At 32.4% G+C, this 25,751-nt stretch overlaps 1 long non-coding RNA gene and 2 pseudogenes across 1 annotated transcript; all 3 read left to right on the forward strand.

Annotated features, from left to right (window-relative positions):
• Positions 1-7,505: 7,505 nt before the first annotated feature.
• On the forward strand, positions 7,506-10,674 carry LOC128286941 (uncharacterized). Its single transcript, XR_008277630.1, has 2 exons — positions 7,506-7,812; positions 10,282-10,674. It is a non-coding gene; the product is annotated as an uncharacterized LOC128286941 (long non-coding RNA).
• A 2,661-nt stretch (positions 10,675-13,335) lies between these two features.
• Positions 13,336-15,623, forward strand: LOC108462009 (probable linoleate 9S-lipoxygenase 5; annotated as a pseudogene).
• Positions 15,624-17,425: 1,802 nt separating this feature from the next.
• Positions 17,426-19,633, forward strand: LOC108463505 (probable linoleate 9S-lipoxygenase 5; annotated as a pseudogene).
• Positions 19,634-25,751: the final 6,118 nt, after the last annotated feature.

Below are 25,751 nucleotides of genomic sequence, written 5' to 3' on the forward strand. Positions count from 1 at the left end.
GGCAAGGGCATGAAATCAGCAGGAAAATTGATGATTTAAGGGAAAAATTGGAATATTGCATAATTAACTAAATCAAGATAGGACTAAATAGGAAATATCTAGATTTCTCTTCATTTTTCTTCATTCTCATCAACCAAAACGCCATAGGAGGGGTTCTTTAAGCTGGTATTCCATAATTTTTGCACCAAGTGAGTTAATCCTTGTCTATTTCTTGTAATTTTTGTGTTTCTAAGACTTTTAAAACTAGGTCCTACTATTAAATTCATTAGTTTTTTTATTTTATGGATGAAATTTAAAGTCACCATGGTTGAGTTCTGTAATTTTATGATGAAATAGCATGAAATTGAAGCTTTAATTTGTTTATGAGATGATTTTATTAGGTAATTTCAATAGAAATTGATTTTTAGGACTTAATTGTGAAAATATTTGGAATTAAAGTCTAGTGTTGAAATTATGATTTCCAAAGGTTGTAAAGTATTTTAAAGTGATAGAATAAAGTGTTAATTGAGAAAAATCAGCCCAATTGAGAGGCTAATTGAGGAGGGACGAAATTATCATTTATTAAAAGCTTAAGGGAAAAATGGTAATAAACATCTTGCACTAAAACAGTTTTTGACAGCAGCAGTAGGCTAATTTTGAAAAATCACCATAAATTGTGGAAATCGAATTAGAAGATGAACAAAATATGGAATTAAATCTTATTGAGTCTAGTTTCTTATAGAATAAACGGTGTAAGCAATGGAATTGTAAATCATGAGATCTAATAAATTTTGTGAGATAAGGTCAGAATGAATTCGGGCTCCCCTGTTCTAACTTTGAAAATTATAAAAAAAAATTAATAAAAATAATTAGGGGCTTAAATTTATATTTTTAGAATTTTGAATTAGTCTATTTTCAAGGGAAAAAAAGGGAACATCATCCGAATCCTATATGAAGAGATAATTATTTTTTAGTAAAGAAAGGTCAGAACTATCAGATAGCAGAACAGGGGTGATTTTAAAGAATAAACTGTACTTATTGGCTAAACCAAAAATTTTTAAAGTTTTATGGTAAGAAGATATGTGAGTCTAGTTTCATGGAAAATTAGTGGATCCTAATTTCGAGTTCAGTATCTCAATATAAAAATAATTTAGTGACTATAACTCAAGTAGACAGCTTTGAATGAACTATAAATAATAGTGGAATTATAGAGAATGTTGCATATGAACATGAAATGTATTAAATTGATAATTAAATTTATTTATTTAGATCCAGAAAATTCAAATACAAAGCTACATCGAGGAAAGGAAAAAGTTCGAGATTAGTAAATTTTTGTATACGAACAAGTATCGAGGTAAGTTTGTGTAACTTGAATTATATTCTTAAATGCTTAAAATGTATGTTATTGATGTGAATATGATTTTAATATTCATTATATGAAAATTGATGAAATATTGATATATTTGATAAAAGGGGAAGAAATCCCGGTTGAATGAAAGGAAAATTCGATGGATCTCTGAAAAGGAATTGATGGTAAAAAGGATCTAGCCCGGATGGGTGATCCTATCTTGATATAGCCCTCCCGAAGAATATGTGGAAAATGGATTTAGCCCGAACGGGTAATCCAAATTAGGGTCTGAATTTAGCCTGGACTGGTAATTCAGATCCAAGCTCATTAGAGTAATTGTCATTGCAGGATTTAGCTTTGACCGTAATTCGGACAATACTCTATGAGTTTATATTATCGAGGATTTAGCTCGACCGGTAATCCCACTGTAAGGATAAGGTTCGCGGGAGTGTGCTCTTTGAATTGAAAATGTGCGCACATAAATATGAATTGACAGACCCGGAATTGTACACTAAAAGTGTACCTCTAAAAAATCCATCGAAATTCTGAGAAATTCAACGGGATAATTATTAAAATAATAATAAGGGAATGGAAATCATGGTATTGATGAGCTCATCAATCATAGTATATATTATTGATACATGGAAATTATTGCACCAACTTGAATGTTGAGTTTGTGCATGTTAGGGTAATAATGCATTGAATGGATATTTGAATGTTTATTGCATTGTATTGAAAATATTAGGTAAGTATAATTTTTGTTATATGAGCTTACTAAGCACAAAGTGCTTACCGTGTTTCCTTTTCCCCTGTTTTGTAGTGTTAAGAGCTCGGAGGTCGCTATCAACCTCAAGATTTCGGTATATAAAGAAACTTTATTTTGGAAATCAATGGCATGTATAAGCTAATAAAGTAAATGTTAATGTGAAATGAATGTAAGGTCAGCCATTGGTATGGGTAACAAATCTTGGTTTTGGTATGTGATGAGGTTATCTTATAAAAAATGCAAGAATCTATTTTGAAAATTGTTGAATTGGATTGGTTGATGTGGATTGGTCTCGATTTAAAATTGCAGAGAAGGTTAGATATCTATAAAGGGGTTATATTGAGTTAAAAAAAATAATTCGTAAACTCCAGTAATGCCTCGTACTCTATTTCGACAATTAATACGGGTAGGGAGTATTACAGGTTCAACTGGTCTGTACTGATTCACGAGTCAATTGATTCAAAGCCCCTCTCCAGACCTAAAACTACGTACTTATAAAAAATTTGCATAAAAGAGAAAAGATAAAAGTGCCCTTAATGATTAAAGGAGTTTTTCTAAGTTGGTAGGTTCTTGTCACAAACTTTTAGGCCATTTTTTTTTTTTTGTAGATTCTTGACTTCTTTTTATTTTTATTTTTTTTTTTGCCTTAATTCATGAAATGACTCTAGTTATATCTTTCAATTTCCTTCAAAAACAGTATATTATGGGCCCAAATCTAAGTTATATAGCTTAAGATAATATTGAAAAAGTGTCAAGTTGAAAGTATAAATCCCAAAGATTTTTCAAGATTAATCTTTAAACTTATTTTTCTTCAATTCTTTCACCTAATCTATGAAAATATAAATATAAATAAAATAATTAAAATTTTAAGTAGCACAATTCAAAGGAAAAATTATTACAAATAAATTACAATTTATTCTCTTATCATTTTCTGTATTAAATTAAAATTATTGTTTTAAATTAATTAGCATTTAATTAGTGATACAATATAAAATATTAAATTAAAATTTTATTAATATTAAATTAAAATTTTTATTTTTAATGAATTATCATTTAATTAGTCTTACAATTATATACCAATATAAACTAAGATTTAACAATATAAATAACATTTAGAATAAGAAAACATTATAAATAACATTCAATAGTTTTTTTTTTCAATCAAGTGACGTCAAAAGAAAATCAATAGAAAAAATGAATACCGCTAATATTGACAAATTATATACACATTTACATTATTCTATCATAATATTTTACATGTTTTAATTATCTTTAATATTTATTTATTTATTTTAATTATAATAAAATATTTTATTTAATAATAAAATAATTAAATGTATATATTCACGTGTAAAACACATTATCTAGAAAACTATTATATGTATACGGGAATCCATTAGTCCAAAACTAAATTAATTTTACATATATATTAATTATATTTGTTAAATTTGATCATCATATTTCATGTTTCATACACATAAATCATATAATTCAAGTTTTAATTAAATTAAATAAAAATATATTTAACCATTAAATATACGTAAAAGAAACAATATTCTCAATAGATGAGATTGATTCACAACTTATATATATTATTAGCTCTAAGACCCCTAGTTGATGTTTGACACCTATTTTTGACATGTGACATTATATGTGACAATTTCTTATGTAATATATTTTAATTTTACATTGATTAAAAACATTCTTATAGCTCATACTTATCTTATCAATATATATAAATTTCATCACTATTTTCATAAGATCTGTAGAGCTTTTTCCTTTAAAAAATTTATGAGAAAGAACTTATAATTTTAAAATATTTATATATTATTTATAATAATATATATTTGAAAGAGGAAATAATAATATTTCTATTAGTTTGGAAATAACTTAAAACTACCATTTATTTTTTATTTCATTTTTCAATCTAAAAGTTTTGATAAACATTCTGAATAGAATTTTTACATACTTTTAGCTATAATTTAATAAATTAAAAGTCTCACATTTACCTTATAAATAGGTTTTTTTTATTACTGTTTTCATTAAAAGTTAATTTTAATTTCACATTGATAAGATAATACTCTCATAATACACTTCTTTATTTTTTTTAGAAAAGTTAACTTTAATTCCACATTAACTAGAAAATACTCACATAGTTCACTTCTTCACTATTTTCATGAGAAATTAATTTTAATCCCACATTGGTAGAGAACACTCTCATGCTCACACTTACTTTATAAATAAGTGGTAATTTTTTATTATTTTCATTAAAAGGTTAATTTTAATCTCATATTGACTAGAGAATACTCTCATACGAATAAACCTAACGAAGAATTTATTAAAATATAAACCATATAAAATTATTTTTTATAATTGAGAAAAGAAAATGAGATTATCATGTAAACTGTTATACAAATATAAGTTTACACAACTATAAATAGGTGGTTGCTTATATATTACTTAAATTTTGTATAGTTTCGTGCATGGGGCTTAAAAAAAAATGGTGTGGATAAAATATGGTATATTTCAGCATTTAGGTAAGAAGATGGGAATTATCCACATATATACTGTTCCGCATTTATTGCTCATACCCTGACATTTCGGGTGAACTCCCTCTGATTCAACAAAGTAAATTTCACATTAATTTGATCAACCAAAAATTTCCTTACACTCATAAGTCATTGACCAAATTGCACCGATAATTGCTGCCATCCACAAACTCACCTTGAGGTCATTTATAACAAACAAATTGGGTGAGATTGATATTTCATCTTTCAATAAAATTTCATTTATCATATTTATAGTATTTCAAAGACGTCCCTTCACATCAACTTACAACTCATACAATCTTGTTGCTTCAATCATAATACACAAGTGATGTAGGAATTCAAAATACCATGTTGGAATTTGTGTGATAATTCTCCATTCATTTTCTTTCAACCCCATTCCATAGTTATCTCTAATTAAGTTTATACAGAAATCTCTCTCTCCAATTAATTATTATTTTTTAAAGAAACTAGTCTTTTTTCTACAACATGAATCTACGTATCTAATTTTTTTATTTTTACAAATATTTTTATTTTATATACTTATTAATTAAGTAATGATTATCCAAATATATATATATATATATTCTTCCATTTTTATTTAAAAGGAACTTTTTATTCTATGAAGAATTTTCTTTTGATGTTATTCAATTATATCTAAAGCAACTTATCATAATTTTTTCGGAAATATTTGGTTTATTGTAAACAGAACTTGTATATTTCAATGTTAGAGGGTTGACAAGTATTTTGTAGGGATACAATAAAATTTTAAAAAATATGAGACACATGGAAATTTTTAAAGGTTGTTTGTGAAATAAAAACAAACATTACCCATATATCAAATACTAACTCAAATTTTTATTAATATTATTAATAACGATTTTAAAGATTTAGTTTAAAAGTTATACTGATATTATATTATGAGTTAATGTTTGGTACATTGGTAGTGTATTTTTTATTATTTTGCAAGCAATCTTAAAAATTGCTATGCATCTTCTTCTTTTTAAATATTTATTTTAAAATTTTACTATGCTCCTATAAGGCACTTGTCAAATTGGGGTTATAAAATAAAAGAAACCTCTTTTTACAATCTTATTTATTATGATAAGGAAACGTTTTAATTCAGTTCGTAAAACGTGGGTCTCCAAAACCCAATGTCGTAGTTCAATTTATCTCTAGTTCATATGGATGATGACAAATCTCAATTAAAGTGAAGTATAGTGGTAATTTTCAATTTCCACTTAAAACAAAGTGATAAATTTGCATATTAACATAAATATTTTGATTAAATAAAAATAATAGTTAAGTGAATAAAATAGAATAAAAACATAATTAAGTGACTATTTTACCTTAAATAAATTTAATGATTTATATATTGATTTTTTGGTGGAATATATATTGGAACTTTTAATAATATCGTAATAAAACTTTTATGTTAAATCATTTCATCTTTTTGATAAAAATAATTGCTATATTATATTAAAATATATGATAGATTCTAAAAAAATAACAAAATATGAGCAAAGTTACACTTCTGGTAAAAGAAACTAATAATTTTATATTTAATGTTCAAATATTATCATTTAGTTAAATTTAAAATCATTGATGAAGAAACTATAATTAATTTAAAAAGTTTAAAAATAAATAAATAGATAAAAATATGTAATAAACTAAATAAAAATAAAAAATCTAACTTCCTAAAACAAATAAAATAAAAATATTATTAAGAAAAATAAAACATGATCAAAACCATTTGATTTCTAATAATATTTAAAAAAAAAGATTTTAGTTTGTCAATTTGGATCTATCAGAATTCTCATCCCTTTTTCTATCAACATTTATTGTTGTTTACTGAACTTATATTTAATGTAATTAATTACATCATAGCTTTACTATTCCATAACTATCTCAAGTTACGTTCATCAACAGCATAATGATTCTTTTAAAGAAATATTGATACACTTTTCAAAAAGTAAAGATTCGTGAGAAAAATTAAATGATGGCTTAGGATCTAATAAAGGACCCATCACCAACCTAATAGATGGCTAAATGCTATTAAATAAAAACAATCCCATCTATACAACTAGTCAATATATTTGTCATTCAAAACAACTAGTCAAAATTAACACATTTGTTGGTTCTCATAATATATTGTTAAAAATAATTGTATTTTTTATGAAACTTTGAGGCATATTCTCAATAGGTAAAGATGGAGAGTTGAATCATAAAATTATGGTTTCATATTCTACTCCATGAGACCTTTACAACGGTATATTATATGCTTAAAATGGTTGAGTGATGAATGAGAATTTGATACTCAAAGAAAGCTACTAGGAAATATTTGTTAAGGAAAAGTAAAGGCTTAGATCTCACATTGGTTAAATACCAAGTGTGAAATGTGTTTATATATTGGAACCCTCTTATAAGTTGATTGAATGACTAAGTTTGGAACTTTGCCTCATGCGAGGGTGGTGTAGGTCCAAGCCCAAATGGTGGTGTGCACCCACACGATATGGGCGATGCAAAATGTGACACCCCTAAAGTGACCCCAGTCGGAAAGTGGTTTCGGGACCACAAAACCGAGTCATAAAAATAATTAACCATTATAGTTGATGCTCATTATATGTACATATGCATGTGTGAAAATTTCATGTTTGAATTTTGTTAATTGTAAGTGAATTTTATCAAATAGGACTTATGTGAGAAAATTTAGAAATGTGCTAGGCAAATGTAAAGTGGCCTAATAATGCATGTTGTGAAAAAGATGGGTTTGCATGGCAAATTACCCAAAATTAAGCATAGTGGCCGGCCATGCTATGGGTGGAAACATGTTGTGTTAGTGTGTTATGTTAGAAAGAATAAAATAAGAGGTTAGTATTAAAGAAATAAAAAGAGAGGGCTGATGAAAAAAAAAAAAAGTTGTCTCACCTTGCTCCTCCATTGCCGTGACTTGGGGGAGGGAGAAGAAAGTTGGGTTGCTTTAATTTTTAGCTTAGAAGATGGCAAGAAGGAGGAAAAACTATGATTTTAGCTAGTTAGGTAGCTGAAATTTCAAGTAACTCGGTAATCCATCGAAGAAGAAGAAGAGGGCTGCAACAAAAGAAAAATGGAGACAGCTTGCATGTTGAAGGAAACTAAGGATTTAGCTTGTTTAGGAGTTGTATCCTAAGTTGGTAAGTTTTCCAAGCTCTCTTCTATCTTTAACTTTGTTTTAAAGAAAAGGATGATGGATTGTGGTTGGAAGGCATGAATGTGGGTTGTAGAAAAGAAAAGCTCTTAGATTAGTTGTAAAAATTACTACCGTCCAATTTTGTGCCTTCGTTATGCTGTCCAAAATTTGAACAAATTAATGGTTCTATTTTCATGCCGATTAGGGGTTGATAAATTGAGTTTAATAGCTAAAATATTATGTTAATCTTACTAAGTTTCAATTGTTAGTAGTGACGTAACCATTTGACAATTAAATGCATAAATGACTGCTGGAAATTTCAGCTTGAAAACAAATTGTTCCAGCATGTAAATGCTGATTTGAATGTGCTGTAAAATGTGGAGAAATTGGTCTGCTGCATGCTTGAAATAAAAAAATAATGCTTGCTGTCCAGATTGAAATTTTGCTAGAAGGTTGAACAATTGTTGTTCAAATGAAATTTTGGAGTGTTTAATGGACTCCATGTTGCTAAAATTTTCATGAATAGAAATTTCTAAGCTTAAATTGTAAGAAATTGAGTTGTGTGGTTTAAATTGTCAAAGATGCATTTGGCAATTGATTATAATTTGTTAAAGGGTATAAAGTATTGATAGTTCTAAATGGTACATAGTTAAATGAAGATGGAAGCTCGATAAACTTTTATTTAGAATGGAAGTAGGAGAAGTGTGTATTCGCCATGTTGTGATTGAGTTGAATTTGAATGGTGATTGCCAAATGTGATTGTTAAGTGAATAATATTAGTTAAGTACTTAAGCAATCTATTGTTTTACTTAAGCTTAAGAGCAAAGAGGATCAAAGTCGGATAGGGGAAAAGAGAAAGTAAACGAATAGCCGTGGACATCTAATCGTCGACCACTTCGAGGTAAGTTTTAAGCGATTAATCGTTGAGTAAATTCAATCATAATAGGACATAATGAGTTGATTTGATAAGATATGATGTGGCCATGATATGTCTTAAACTCAAATGGCAAGTTCATAGGTGTTTGGACTTGGAAATTTAAGAGCAAATTGTAATAATTTGCTTTGGACAGCAGCAGTAACGTGATTTTAGAAAATCACTATAAATTGTTGGTGTGGAATTATAGGCTGAACAAGATATTTAATCGAAGCTTAGTTGGTCTAGTTTCTTATAAAAGAGACCGTGGAAGCAAAGAAATTTCCTATAAAGAGATATTTAAAGTGTGCGGGACAGTGTCGGAATGACTCCGGAATCCCCTGTTCTGTTTTTTGGAAAATCATTATAAATTGTACAAAAATGGTTATAAGATAAGATTTATATGCTTAGACTCCTTAATGAGTCTAGTTTCAAATGGAATCAAATAGAACATATTATTAATTCTGTACAATGAGAAATTTGATTCGTAGCGAAGAGTGGTCAGATTAGTCAAACAGTGAAACAGGGGAAACTTTAAGAAAAATCTGGTATTGATTGGCCAAACCTAAAATTCTGAAAATTTTATGGGTGAAAGATACATGAGTCTACATTCGGGAAAAATTAATGGCAATTGATTTTGAGTTTTTTAGCTCCAGTTATAAACAACTTAGTGACTGTTGGTCAGGAAAACTGCTTGTAGTGAATATGTGATTTTGTTGTAAACTTCGATGAAACTATTTGAGTTGCTTATAAGCTATTGCTGAAATTGATGTACAAGAAAAATATGAAATATGTATGATATACATATATGTGTGATAAGGCCGAATGGCCAATGTGATGAATGTGAAAGTGTATATATGTGATAAGGCCTAATGGCCGATGTGGTGAATGTGAAAGTGTATGTATATGTGATAAGGCCTAATGGCCGATGTGGTGAATGTGAAAGTGCATGTATATGTGATAAGGCCTAATGGTCGATGTGGTGAATGTGAAAGTGTATATATATGTGATAAGGCCTAATGGCTAATGTAAAATATATGTGTGATATGCATATGTGGTAAAGCCGAATGGCTAATGTGAATGTTGTAACATGTGATTAAATGTACATGAAACTTGGAATATGTTCCGGGTGAGACCCGATGACTACGTGTGGAGATTATGACCAGGTAAGACCCGATGACTACGTGTGGAGATTATGACCGGGTAAGACCCGATGACTACGTGTGGAGATTATGTCCGGGTAAGACTTCGTAATAAGAATTGCTTATAAATATACGCAATGCGAAAGGTTAAACAGGTATGTACTCCAAGGTTATATGTGAGCTTGATTTAAACTAAACCATAAGGTAGTTATGTGATGTATACGAGAGCAATCTATGAGACAATTCCTATGATTATGATGAGATGTGCATATTCGGATAAAGGGTGGTATACCGAAGGAAGGGTGAAATAAAATACGAACAACTATGTTATAACTTGATTGTTATCTGTTGACACTGCTTGAAACTTACTAAGCATTGTAATGCTTACTCCGTGTACTTTGTTTCCTCTGTTTTATAGATCTCATTTGGAAGCTACAGGCTCGGGGATCGTCAGCAACTAGTCACACTATCACTATCCACTGTTTGATACTGCTATGTTTTGGAATATCTTATGGCATGTATAGAATAGACTAGTAGTGAGAGGATATCTTGGTTAATGTATAGGACTACCCTTTTGTTGTAGGTCATGTACCCTTCGGTTTTGTGTAAATTTTGACAGCCATGCGAAAATGGCTTAGATATACTTTGATCATAGCTTTATAATCGTTTGTATGTTGTTTGTCAAGAGGTATGGAAATGTTGGTAACGGTTAGCCATGGGAATGGTCATTCATGATCACTTTTGGTATATGTATGACAAACTCTAGCTGATCCATGGAGGATCATGAAATAGGTAAAGTTTACCTTAAAAATAGATGTTGGTAGCAGCAGTGACGTGAATGTGAAAAATCACTAAAAATAGTAGAAAGGGAATTAAATAGTGAATAAATTATGTAGTCTAACCTTGGTGAATCTATTTTCATAGGAAAGTAACGAAATGATCATATGAACAGTATGTTAAGAGATATTTAAGTTTTCATGAGACAGGGCCAGAACGGTTTCTGGATTCCCTGTTCCGACTTTGGAAATTCATTGTAAATTAACCAGAGATAATTCGGAGTCATGCCATATATGTATAGATTCCTCTTTGAGTCTAGTTTCTATAGAAACAAACGAAATCAGTATTGAAGCCCTGTACAGGGAGATATCCAGGTCGTAATGTATGAAGGTCAGTGTAGTCGCACCCTGTAACAGGGGAGACTTTAACTAATAAACTGTACTAATTGGCCTGACCAATAATTCTAGAAAAAAATTTGTAGATGCATATATGAGTCTAGTTTCAGGGAAAAATTACGAAACTGGTTTTCGAGTCTTGGAACTCAAGATATGATTTTTAAAGTGACAGTGACGCAGTTAGCCAACTGCCTGGAAAATTTTTTTTAAAATGGACTGCGAAAGTGAATGGTTTAAGCCGTTAACCCCTCGTGTCCGACTCCGGCAGCGGACTCGGGTACGGGGTGTTACACAAAATGCTCGGACCAATTAAGCCTAGACTGAGCCTATGGATATTTTAGCCCAACACAAAATTTAATTTTTCCTCAGCAAATATATACAATTTGATATAAAAGGATATATATCCTGAATTATTTGATTCAATTGCCCATTTAATGCAGATTTATTTCCATAAACTCCTCCATTTTGAATGCCTATAAAAGGTTAAGACTTCTTCAAAATTCTTTGCTCAATTTTCCACTCTCTCACACCGGCTTTCTGTTGCTATCAAAACTCTTTTTTTCTTCTCCGAATTTTTCAAATGTTCTAGTGATAGAAAAAGGCAATATTCGTTCATTGATCGTTGTAGAGGTGCTACTACTTTAATCATTTGTTGTTGTTGTTGTATCTTAGGAGACATTCGTCCAACATTCCTCCAAGTATCGTAAGAGCGGCCGAATCTATCTTAAAGAAACTGTGTTTTCATAGGCCTCAACATATCATAAAATCTTTTTCCTTCCTTTTTTATTTCAACTTATGTTACGGTTTTATTTTGTTTTCGTATTTAACAAATTAAATATAAATCATTCATTCTATTTATATTTTATTTTTTATATGGTTATTTAGATCTATTTATTTTGTTCGCTAACGTATTTTGTCCAACATATATATTATATTATCTTTTATTGGGTTTTTAAATAAGAGATTCTACCATTTTATCACACAGTTTTGGGTTTTAATTTTAAGATTTTAACTTGAATTTTATTTTTAAAATTAGAGTCTTGTTATGGTACTCGTCATTACTGACCCGCTACCCCGTTACCTGATAGGGTATCAACCCGTAACCTGCATGGATTGTCTCTTAGGTTCGCACGTGAGGTATTCGCATCCTTTCATGAGCTCGCATGATATGGGTTCCCAACATCATGCATGCAAACCCACACATAGAAAACACGTGTTAACCTTAGAAATAGGGTATATATGGGGACCTACCTACAATGTCACATCCATGAACAGTAACCATATAATAAATATAGAGAATTTAACCCTTTTGAGAGAAAGACACATAAAAACACTCAACAATTTGGTGTGGTTAGTGTAGACAGAGTTCCGACCTTCAGAAAATCAGAAAACCAAGATGACTCACCCTAGTGAGAATTTCCCTAACGGTTTCCCATCGGACCAAGCGGGAGGTTCTGGCACCGGCAGCCAAACCCTAAGAAATAGATCTCTTCGCTGGTTGTTTTGCTGATCGGCCAGAAAATTTAGGCAACTTAGGCCAAGGAGGTGATTCTAATTCTTTTAATATTAATTCCCATTCTAGTCCAGGGCCATCTTTCCCTTCTGATCAAGGAGCGTCGCCACAATAGTTGTTTGGTTTACAAGAGTACCTAAGGTTAATAAAATAAAAAATGACTCAAAAAAGTTCCAGGTTTGAATAGTAATAATTATTTCACTAGGAGTTGCTCAGACAAAATGAAGAACTAAGAAGAAAGGTGCAGTTCGACCCCTCTGGTATTCAGGACCATTTCACGCCTCTCTAGGAGGAGGTTGTAGGAGCACATGCAAAGCCATGGTAGAATGAGATGGATGCTTTGCGTAGAAATGTGTGAAAATTGCACCCTGATGTACAAGACATAGACCAGTTATTTTGTTCAAACAACCCTTTGCCTCCAAAAGTGGCAGCTATGATCCTACCATTCGATTTTAAAGTGTCGAAAGAGATATTTAAAGGTAGAAGGGATCTTCAGGAAAATCTCATGCAGTATAATGATTACATGAATGTGTTAAGAGCTTTTGATGCAGTGAAATGTAAAGTTTTCTTGATGACTTTGAGGGAAACCAAAGATTGGTATTTTAATACAGTGAAATGTAAAGTTTTCTTGACGACTTTTAGGGAAACGCCAAAGATTGGTATTTTTCTTTGCCACAAGGCTCCATTCAAAGCTTCTCACAATTGAGTCAGATGTTTTTGGGTAAGTTTCATGCCAATAGGATGATAATGAGCACTCCTATGAGTTTGATGTCAGAAAAATAGAAAGATGGATAATCTTTGCAAGAGTATGTCAAACGGTTCCATGCAGGCATGTTGAATACAAAAAACTTGGAGGACCAACAGGCACTTGATGCCTTCATTATGAGAGTTCAAAATGAGCACATTCAGTACTCATTTACTGGTAACAAACTACAGAGTTTGGCAAACTTATATGAAAGGGCCTACAAGTTTGTTGAGGAAGAAGAAATTAAAAGAGTGGCTCACAACACTTTTTAAAGGGATAATAGGCAATTTAGGGATTTTTAGGGTGCGTGTAGCCAAAAAATTCCTTCTTCTCAGAGTTTAGGAGTCCAAAGTGGGGGACAATAGAGGAATTACTTGCAAAATGAATTGCTAAAGGTGGTCAGAGACCTCAAGGTGAACATACTTGTATGTTCCTTATGGAAAATTTGAAGCTTACAATCCTTTAAATGCTTCGTGTACCTACATTCTTAATCAGGTTAGAAGTTTGGGCATTTTACCAAGCCCAACACCTATGCAACGTAGCCAGTCAAGATCCAACTCAAAAGATATATGTAGTTTCCACAATGACAGGGGACACAAGACTGAGGATTGTTTCTCTTTAAAGGATGCTATAAATAAGGTTGTTAAAAATGACGAGCTAAAAGATTTTATGGCTCAGGATGCTTCGCCCTCAGGTTAGAGTTCGCGGGGTGCTAATAAAGGTAAACAAAAGGTCAGAGGCATGATATATGTGATAATTGGTATAGATGAAGATTAGGTGAAAACCAATAGGTTATTCATATTAGATCATCATGATTCACTTATTCCGTACCTGCGGAGGATAAACACTACGACAACCAAGACTTAAGCGTCTCAAACCATCTTGCTTTTACGCAATGATGGCATTTTGAAGCTATTGGTGATTGAATTGAGTTTGCCACATCTGAATAGGGATCAATTAGGTTCTGTTAGCAAGGTTTACACACCTGCAGCACATGGAGTTGAAGGTTCAATACGGCAATTGGCTAAAGCTTATGTTGCTGTAAATGACTCTGGTGTTCATCAACTCATAAGCCATTGGTATGAATATATAAAATAGCATGTACGCATTGATTAGCTTCAATCTAAGAGGATGGTTTATGTTTATGGTTTTTTTAATCTATTTACAGGTTGAACACTCATACAACAATGGAGCCATTCGTGATTGTAACGAACCGACAGCTTAGTGTAGTTCATCCAATTTATAAGCTTCTCAATCCTCACTTCCGAGACACGATGAACATCAATGCCTTTGCTAGGCAGATTTTGATTAAAGGAGATGGTGTCTTGGAATTAATAGTTTTCCTTGGAAAGTATGCAATAGAAATGTTATCGGTAATTTACAATAGTTGGAATTTTCTTGACCAGGAACTTCCTAGAGATCTCAAGAAAAGGTACATTTAGCTTTAATACAAATAGTTTTCCCCTGTATTTAGAGTCATACCCTTGCACTCATGTTCGAATACATGATGGACATGGGTATATAAAGCTTTTCGATTATGGAAATAACATGTTTTCATCTTCTCTATTCAGAGGAGTTGCAGTCGATGATAAGAGTTCATCAAATGGTCTTCGTTTGCTGATAAAAGATTATCTATATGCTATTGATGGACTAAAAATTTGGTTTGCAATTGAAAAATGGGTCAGAGATTGTTGCTCCTTCTACTACAAGACCGATGAAATGGCCCAATAAGACTCTAAACTTCAAGCCTAGTGGAAAGAACTCTGAGAGGGGGGCCATGGCGACAAGAAAGACGAGCCGTGGTGGCCTAAAATGCAGGCTCGAGAAGAGTTAATTGATTCTTGCACCATTATCATATGGGTGGCTTTGGCTCTCCATGCAGCAGTTAACTTTGGCCAATATCCTTATGCAGGCTACCTCCCGAACCGCCCGACAATAAGTCATCGATTCATGCCACACCAGAATACACAGAACTAGAGTCCAACCAGGACAAGGTTTTCTTGAAAACAATAACTGCTCAAATGCAGACACTCCTGGGAATATCCTTGATAGAAATCCTATCAAGGCATTCATCAGATGAAGTTTATTTAGGGTAGAGAGCCAACCCTGAATGGACATCAGATGAAACCCCACTTGTAGCTTTCAATGAATTCGGGAAGTGGCTTACTGGGATAAAGGAATGGATTGTAAAGATGAACAACGACGAGCAGTTGAAGAACCGTCTTGGTCCGGTCAATATGCCATACACATTGTTGTATCCAACTAACGAACGTGAACTTACGGGTAAGGGAATTCCAAACAATGTCTCAATCTCATGCATTTATCTTTAAATTCTTTAACAAAGGCCATTAAGTTCTTCATTTTTTTTAATTATACCAATTGTAAATAAATGAAAGTTTGTTGTTAGTGCAACAAATAAAGTTTTATAGATATTCAATGTTTGTATAATATTGTAAGAACTTCGATATTATTGTAATTTGCATTGTCCTCTTGAAGGACTTTAATACATGGTGTAGAATATTGTTTATGTCTTCCAAATTGGCATTGCCATGAACTCAAGGAGGCCAATGAGTTATAATTGAACTTCTAAACATTTTACGGATAATTTTCTCTTGATAGCTTCATAATTCAATAATTATGAATTATTTATTATTATGATTATTATTTTCTAAGGGATGAAGAAACATATTATCCAAGTTTAAATTTGAAACCTAATGTTAAATAAGGAATTAAGCAACTTTACTTTTTGTTAAAAAAAAGCCTGTTACATCAAAGGGCACAAAGCCTTGAAATATACAACAAGTTAAGCACAAAATCCCCCAACCCCAATGAAAGAATGTTTGTTAATTACAAAAAATAAAATAATTTTAAATTTATATGGATTCGAATTAGGGTATTAGATATAATATTTTAAAAAATAATTTTGCTTTTCTATGGGTTTGAACCATAATTGATTTATTTAAAGTTAAATATCATTGTTTTAATTATTTTCACTTTTACAAAACATTTCAATGAAAACTAAGGTTTTCAGAACTAGACTAATGGTCTAATCAGGTCACCGGTTGTCTGTCCAATTGGTTTGATTAAAAATTATTAAAAAATTCATAAAAAAATAAAAGGTAAATTACACCCAAGGTCATTAAACTATTAGTAAGTTTACATTTTGATCACTCAACTTTAAAATGTTATGTTATTAGCCTATTTGAAAGTTTTCATTTAAGTTACCAAACTGTTAAATCATTATTGTATGGACTTCTTTATTCACAACACTTGCATCATTTGAAAGCTTTCTTTTTCATTCTCTTCTCCAAATCAATTTTCTTTCATGGAATAACTTTGAACGTCATGAATTTGCGAACTAAAATTCAAAAAGCTTTCTTCTTCAATCTTCGGCACTAATCGACAAATTGACTTGGATCTAAAGTATGTCCTTCTACTCATGAATGGGTACTAATTCATCGTATCAATCGTCAAATTGTCGTATGGAGCTCGCTAGCCAGACTTTAAAAAGACTTAACCACCTAATGACTTGAATAAAAACTTTTGAATAATTCAATGACTTAAATGATAACTTTCAAATAGTTCAATGACCATTTTGTAATTTTTTAAAGTTGAGTAATCAAAACATAAATTTACTAATAGTTGATGGAACTTGGATATAGTTTACCCAAAATAAAAAAAAAATTAAAAATATGGTTCAACTAGTTCTATCTTGGCTCAATCGATCTATAATGATTCCAGAGTCAATAGATCTAATGCCTTTCTCTAGACTGGTACCTAGTTAATTCACAGTCTAACCGGTCTGATCTAATTCAAACAACTTCGGTGAAAATAATAAAAATAATATTTTATTATTTTTTAATTTTTACATTGTTAAAATTTCCAAAGATTATTTAAAAAATGAAAACTACCTCTCTCTTTTTTTTTTAATCCAAAAGAAGCCTTATTGATTCGTTGTGGAAAAAGTTTTCCATAATTTAAAGAGAATTTTATTGGCTTTAATTTTAAGGTACATTCAAATTATTAGAAGGCTAAAAGATCTAAAAAGCCCTCAATACAAAAATTAGAAAAAAAACAATTGAGCTATTATGAAAAAAGTGCACTCAATTAAACTCTTAATCCTTTAAAACTCTTAGTCCTAGAGCTTCAAGATCTAACTTGGAAAACACACAACGAATTCAACTTATTGGAGCATGTTCTTGAACTCTACTATGGTGGAGTTAAGCTTCCTTCTGGACCTTTTCTTGACAATATCATCAACAACATCCCCTTGGAGATGCTTAAAGAAATTTTCCGAACTGATGGAGCCCAATTGTCGAAATTTTTTGTGCCTCAAGTCATTCAAGGTTTGCATTAAATGTATTGCTAATTTCAGAGTTAAATATCTTTATTGTTGATTCCAGTCATTTACTTCGATATTTTTTAATGAATTGGAGCAGACAGTAAGACTGCATGGAGGACTGATGAAGAATTCGCCAGAGAAATGCTGGCTGGAGTTAACCCTGTTATAATCCGTCTTCTTCAAGTAATTTTTTTATCTGGAAATCCGTTCAATTCTTAAAATTTACCATATGTTAAATATATATATTTTCTGGTTTTAGGAATTTCCTTCTACAAGCAACCTAGATCCAAAAGTATATGGTAATCAAAATAGTGCCATAACCAAGGAACACATTGAGCACAACCTAGAGGGACTAACAGTAGAAGAGGTGAGAATTCGAATACCCCAGAATTAATGTTATTTGGTTTATCCTTTTCAAATCAGTTTAACTTGAAAAGGATTTGGTTGAACAGGCATTGAGAACCAACAGGTTATTCATATTGGATCATCATGATTCACTTATGCCATACCTGCGGAGGATAAACACTATAACAACCAAGACTTATACGTCTCGAACCATCTTGCTTTTACGCAATGATGGCATTTTGAAGCCATTGGTGATTGAATTGAGTTTGCCACATCTGGATGGGGATCAACTAGGTGTTGTTAGCAAGGTTTACACACCTACAGAACATGGAGTTGAAGGTTCAATATGGCAGTTGGCTAAAGCTTATGTTGCTGTAAATGACTCTATTGTTCATCAACTCATAAGCCATTAGTATGAATATGTAAATTAACATGAATGTATCGATTAGCTTCGATCTAAGAGGATGGTTTATGTTTATGGTTTTTTTAATCTGTTTACAGGTTGAACACTTATGCTACAATGGAGCCATCCATGATTGCAACGAACCGACGCTTAGTATGGTTCATCCAATTTATAAGCTTCTCCATCCTCACTTCCGGGACACGATGAACATCAGTGCCTTTGCTAGGCAGATTCTGATTAACGGAGGTGGTGTTCTGGAATTAATAGTTTTCCCTGGAAAGTATGCAACAAAAATGTCATCAGTAATTTACAAGAGTTGGAATTTGCTTGACCAGACACTTCCTAGAGATCTCAAGAAAAGGTACATTTAGCTCAGATATAAATAGTTTTTCCTTGTATTTAGAGTCATGCCCTTACACCCTTGTTCGAATACGTGATGGATACAGGTATATAAAGCTTTTGAATTATGAAAATAACATGTTTTCATCTTCACTATTCAGATGAGCTGTAATTGATGATGAGAGTTCACCAAATGGTCTTCGTTTGCTGATAAAAGATTATCCATTTGATGTTGATGGACTGGAGATTTGGTTTGCAATTGAAAAATGGGTTAGAGATTATTACTCCTACTACAAGACCGACTAAATGGTCTAACAAGATCCTAAACTTCAGGCCTGGTGGAAAGAACTCCGAGATGAGGGCCATGGCGACAAGAAAGACAAGCCATAGTGGCCTAAAATGCAGACTCGAGAAGAGTTGATCGATCCTTGCACCATTATCATATAGATGGCTTCGGCTTTCCATGCAGCAGTTAACTTTGCCAATATCCTTATGCAGGCTACCTCTTAAACCGCCGGACTATAAGTCATTAGTTCATGCCTGAGAAGGAAACACCAAAATACACAGAACTAGAGTCCAACCCGAACAAGGTTTTCTTGAAAACAATAACTACTCAACTACAGACACTCTTAGGAATATCCTTGATAGGAATCCTATTAAGGCATTCATCAGATGAGGTTTATCTAGGGCAGAGAGCCAGCCCTAAATGGACGTCAGACGAAACCCTACTTGCAGCTTTTGATTAATTTAGGAAATGACTTTTCAAGATAGAGGAACGGATTGTAGAGATGAACAACGACGAGCAGTTGAAGAACCGTATTAGTCCGGTCAATATGCCATACACATTGTTGTCTCCAACTAGTGACGGTGGACTTGAGGGCAAGGGAATTCCAAACAGTGTCTCAATCTGATGCATTTTGTTGGAGAATGATTAAAATTCATTTTTCTAAATTTAGATTTGGTTGTGCTGTACTTAGTTTGTTATTTCCTTATTTCTCTAATTTTTGGTTATGATCATGTAATAGTGTTACACATTTTTACATTAGTTTGTTATGGTGTAAAGGCTATTTATAGGCCTATGTTTATTTCATTTGAGGTGTGAATAATACAACAACTTCAATCATTCTAAGTTCAGCTTTTCTTTTTTCTTAAATTTTCCAGTTTAGTATTTTCCTTACATACAAGTTGTTTGACAATAGTCTTCTGTAACTATTTTTTCCTACATTTTTGGTATTCGAGCCAGATTCGTTTGTATCTGGGCGTACAACTAATGGCGACTAACAACAGTGTCGTGAATGTGTCTCAACTATTGATTCCAGTCTTCAATAGAGAAAACTATGAGTTTTGGAGCATCAAGATGTAGACCTTGTTCAAGTCTTAAGATCTTTGAGACTTAGTTGAGAATGGCTATACCGATCCAGATGAAAAGGTGAGATTAAGAGTAAATAAGAAAAAGGACTCAAAGACATTATTCTTTATCCAGCAAGCCGTTCATGAGACTGTTTTTCTGAAAATTGCTACAACAAATACAACAACAGAAGTTTGGGGGATCTTGCAAACAACATTTCAATGCTCCTCTAAGGTAATCATGATAAAAATTTAGTCACTTCGTCAAGATTCTAAAACCTTGTAGATGACAGGTAGAGAGTCGGTGTAGGATTTTTTATCCAGAGTTGGTAAAATTGTCAACAAAATGCGGTCTTATGGGGAGAATATTAATGATCAAACGATTGTTGTAAAAATTTTAAGGAGTCTCACTCCTAAGTTTGATTATGTAGTGGCTGCCATAGAAGAATCCAAAGAATTTGAAACATTCACATTTGTTGAATTGATGGGATCATTGCAGTCCCATGAGGCAAGGCTGAACATATCAAAAGAGAAGACCGAGGATAAGGCTTTCCATGTGAAAGGGGAGGCATTACCGCAAAAAAAATAAACAAAAATGGCAAGGTCAAGTTAGATCTCGTGGGAGAAGAGGTCGTGGCAAAGAGCGAGATCAGGGTGATGGATGCCAAAATCAAACACAACAATGGGATCACAAAAGGTTTATCCAATGCTTTTATTGTAAAAAATTTGGGCATATGAAGGGAAATTGCTGGAAAAGACCAAGATAGGAACAAGCAAGTTAAGTAGAGCAAGAAAATGATGAGATCAAATTGTTCATGGCTTTTCAAGAAAATGCAACAAGTCGTACCGACATTTGGTTTCTGGATAGTGGGTGCTCGAACCACATGACTGGTGTGAAGTCATTGTTCAACAAGATTGATGAAACCTTCAAAAAAAAAGTAACACTTGGAGACAACAAGCAGATTCAAGTGGAAAAAAAGGGTAATGTGGCAGTCAAAAGCAGTTCTGGTAATGTGAAACTTCTTTATGATATCTATTACATTCCTAATCTATCACAAAATCTGTTAAATGTAGGGTAACTTATGGCTACTGGATATTCTATCATGTTCGATGATGTCTCGTATGTGATCAAAGATAAAAAATAAGATCAAATTATTATTGATGTTCGCATGACACTAAACAAGTTATTCCCACTTGTTATTTCTGATGTTGAGAACCATGCACTCGCTGTCAAAGAAACAAGATTATGGCATTTAAGGTATGGGCATTTAAACATCAAAGGTCTAAAATTGTTGTGTCAAAAGGAAATGGTTTTTGGATTACCCATAATTGAGTTTTTAGATATTTGTGAAGGGTGTATATATGGGAAACAATGTAAAAAACCATTTCCTATGGGGAAGTCTAGAAGGGCAATAAGGTGCCTCGATCTTGTAAATGCTGATGTGGTTGGTCCCATAAAAACTCAATCATTTGGTGGGAGTAGATATTTTTTATTATTTACAAATAACTGTAACCGAATAAGCTGGGTGTACTTCTTACAGTTCAAGTCAGAAACATTTAAAAAAATTAAAAAATTCAAGGCACATGTAGAGAAGCAAGCTGGAAAATGCATCAAGGCACTGCGTACAGACAGAGGCGATGAATTTGTATCACAAGAGTTTGATAATTTTTGTAATGAACATGGCCTGAGAAGAGAGCTATCTGGTCTATTACTCCGGAGCAGAATTGTTTCGCTGAACCGAAGAACTAGACGATTGTAGAAATGGCAAGAAGCATGTTAAAAGCCAAAGGACTTCCGAATCAATTATGGGCAGAAGCTGTAGCGACTGCAGTCTACTTGTTGAATTTGTCACCAACAAAGGTTGTTTTCAACCAAACTCCATATGAGGCTTGGTATGGAAAAAGACATTGGGTAATCCATCTAAAGGTTTTTTGGTTGTGTTGCTTATACTTTAGTTGATTTACATAAATGCAACAAACTTGATGAAAAATCAACAAAAAGCATTTTTGTTGGTTATTATTCTAAGTCCAAAGCTTATAGGCTATATAGTCCTATTAATGGAAAAATAATAATCAGTAGGAATGTGATTTTCAATGAAGATGCCAGCTGTTTTGGGGAAGAAAATGCAAGTGATGTCAATTTTGAAATTACGAGTGAAGATGCAGCTCCACAGACTGAAGTGTTACAACCCACTTTCTCTAAATATATCATCTCCTTTAACTTCATCAAATGCATCTCCAAATAGTAGCAATTCATCTGATGATGAGACTCCTCCAAAGAAGTTCAGATGTTTGGCTGAGATCTATGCATCTACACAGGCCTTGTTTGTTGCTGATCTTTTAACTTTTAAAGAAGCAGTGGACAAAGAGGAATGGCAAATTGCAATGAAAGAAGAAATTGCAGTAATACAAAGCAATGAGACATGAAAGCTTTTAGATCTTCCTAAGGACCAAAAAATCATTGGTGTCAAATGGGTCTTTAGAACTAAGTTCAACGCGGATGGAACCATTTGTAAAGCACAAAGCATGCCCTGTGGTAAAAGGGTATTTACAACAAATAAGTGTAGATTTTGACGACACTTTCTCTCCAGCTGCACGATTTGAAAGTATTAAAATTGTTTTGGCATTAGCTGAACATTTGAAAAAGATTGCATATCAGTTTGATATTAAGTCAGCTTTTTTGAATGGCGAATTACAAGAGGAGGTTTATGTTGCTCAGCCCGAGGGATTCACAATCAAAGGCAAAGAAGAAAAAGTGTACAAGCTACGAAAAGCTCTCTACGGACTGAAATAGGTCCCGCGCGCATGGTACAGTAAAATTGATGCATACTTTTTAAAAAATGGCTTTGAGAGAAGCAAGTATGAGCCCAATCTTTATTTTAAATAGAAAGGTACCCATGATTTCCTCATTATTTTCCTTTATGTTGATGATATAATCTACATGGGTTCCCCTTATCTTATAAATGAATTCAAAGCTTGTATGGAAAAGGAATTCGAAATGACAAATCTTGGAGTATTGCAATTTTTTTCTTGGGCTTGAGGTGAAGCAGGTTGAAGATGGCATCTTTTTGTCGCAAAAGAAATATGCTTCTGATTTACTTAAAAAATTCAACATGCTGGGATGCAAAACTACAGCAACACCTATAAATTTGAATGAAAAATTGAAAGATGATGATGGTACTGAAGCAACAGATGCAATGAGCTTTAGAAGTCTAGTTGGTGGCTTGATTTACTTAACCAATACATGACCTGATATTTCTTTTGCTATTGGAGTTATTTCCAGGTTCATGAATTGTCCATCAAGGCATCACTTTGGCGCTGCAAAATGAGTCTTACAGTATATTGCCGGAACTCTTAATTTTGGGCAGTGGTATGATAATATCTCAGAGTTCAAGCTGAGTGGCTATAAAAATAGTGATTGGGTGTGATGTTTGGAAGATAGAAGAAGCACGTCTGGTTATGTCTTTGGTTTTGGATCAGCTGCTGCTGAAGTTCAAAAAAACAAGCAACAATAGCTCTATCTTCATCGGAAGCTGAATATACAGCTGCAACTTCATTAGCTTGTCAAGCCCTATGGTTAAGAAGAATCCTAGCTGATGTTAATATGAAGCAGAAGGAAGCAACTGTAATCTACTGTGATAATCAAGTAGTGATTTTCATGTCTAAAAATCCATCATTTCATGGGAGAACAAAGCATTTAGATATTCGGGTACACTTCATTCGTGATCTTGTGTCTGATGGGTCAATTATTCTAAAATATTGCAACACAAATGAGCAAATGGCAGATATTCTAATGAAGTCTCTCCCTAGAGAAAAAAACATGCTTACTTTAGACTTCAGCTTGGTGTCTACAACTTTGAAACAAGGGGGAGTATTGGAGAATGATTCAAAGTCAGCTTTTCTAAATTTAGATTTGGCTGTACTGTACTTAGTTTGTTATTTCCTTATTTCTCTAATTTTTTGTTATGATCGTGCAGTGGTTGATTTAATCGCTGATTTATGATTATAACCTAAGTTCATTGATTTACTATCATAAACAATCTTCTCTAAGTTAGTTGATTTGCTATCGCTACTCCAAATAGCTTGTAGATTTAATATCACAGGAGATATTATTAAGGCTCACTGATTTACGATTACAACCTAAGTTCATTGATTTACTATCATGAATAATATTCTCTAAGTTCATTGATTTACTATCGTTACTTCAAATAGCTCGCTAATTTAAGGTCACAGTTGATATTATTAAGGCTTGCTGATTTACGATCACAACCCAAGTTCATTGATTTACTATCATGAAAAATTTTCTTTGAGTTAGCTGATTTATTATCACTACTCCAAACAGCTCACTAGTTTAATATCATAGCTGATATTATTAAGGCTTGTTGATTTACAATCAGGACCTAAATTCATTGATTTACTATCATGAACAATCTTCTCTAAGTTAGTTGATTTACTATTGCTACTCCAAACAACTCGTAGATTTAATATCATAGCTGATATTATTAAGGCTCACTAATTTACGATAACAACCAAAGTTCATTTATTTACAATCATGAATAATCCTTCCTGAGTTGTTGATTCCCGATAATAACTTAGGCACAATAATTTCAAATCACAGTTAAGTTGAATAATTTAATGTTCTTAGTCACTGTTTAGATTATATTTATTTAATTCAATTACGATGACAACTTAGTTGTGCAGTTTGCTCAATCAAAATCACAATCAAACACCACGGGGTTTCAACACTAAGCAAAGATAGCTTTTCAATTTCAAAATAAAAGGAAACAAGTACAATGAATACAATAAAATCATGAATTGGCACTACTATCATTAGGTTCAGCGAGCTCTTCATCTTTTTCTTTACATCCAGCAATGGGAGCTACATTAGTCTCAATAGGAGTATCAACAAAATAAAGTCTACTGGAATTCTTCCACTCTTCTACAAATTCCTCCCAAGTAGCTCTAAAGGGGAAGCGAATATCAAAGTCCAATTGAGCATTTTTGAGGTGACTAAGAGCATTAAAGTTTACCCTACAAGCATTAAAGAGACCACCAACCACTTGGGCATACAATAGGAAGTTTGATTTCAAATCTGGCAAATAATCCTGAAAGCTTTGCATAGTATTAACCTTACACTTTTCAAAATCCTCTTCATGACTCTTCGCCAGATTAGCCATAGTAAGTTTATGTTACTCATCCATGTCTTTCATGGTTGCCTCCAAAATAAACTTATCAACTTGTATACCTGCAACCTCTCTATACAATTTTTCAATATCTTTTTCAAAGAGAGTGAGGATATCCTATAACCTCTTATTCTGATCCACCAATTTTTTTCTTTATCCAATTTTTTATGTAGTTCACGAGCCTTTTCCAAGGCCCCATGGTGGATTGATGAGCATTCTAATATTCCATCCTCTTTACCTCTTATTTATTAATACCCTCAATAAGCCCTACACTAACCATGTCAACTTTAGCCAAAGCCACATGAAGAGATAGTATGAGTTCCTTCAAAGATAGTTTATTCACACATCTAGATGATGTAAAAAGACAAACATGCTCTCTCGCTTCTTGAGGCATAGGATCTTTCAACTTCTTGCTTACCTCAGTAGGGTAGTAAGGAAATTTCTGCATACTTAAGTGTTCTTTCCACGGAAATAATGTTTGTACCTCACCACCAGTAGA

This window comes from Gossypium arboreum, chromosome 13, assembly GCF_025698485.1.
Source record: "Gossypium arboreum isolate Shixiya-1 chromosome 13, ASM2569848v2, whole genome shotgun sequence".
Classification (NCBI taxonomy): Eukaryota; Viridiplantae; Streptophyta; class Magnoliopsida; order Malvales; family Malvaceae; genus Gossypium; species Gossypium arboreum.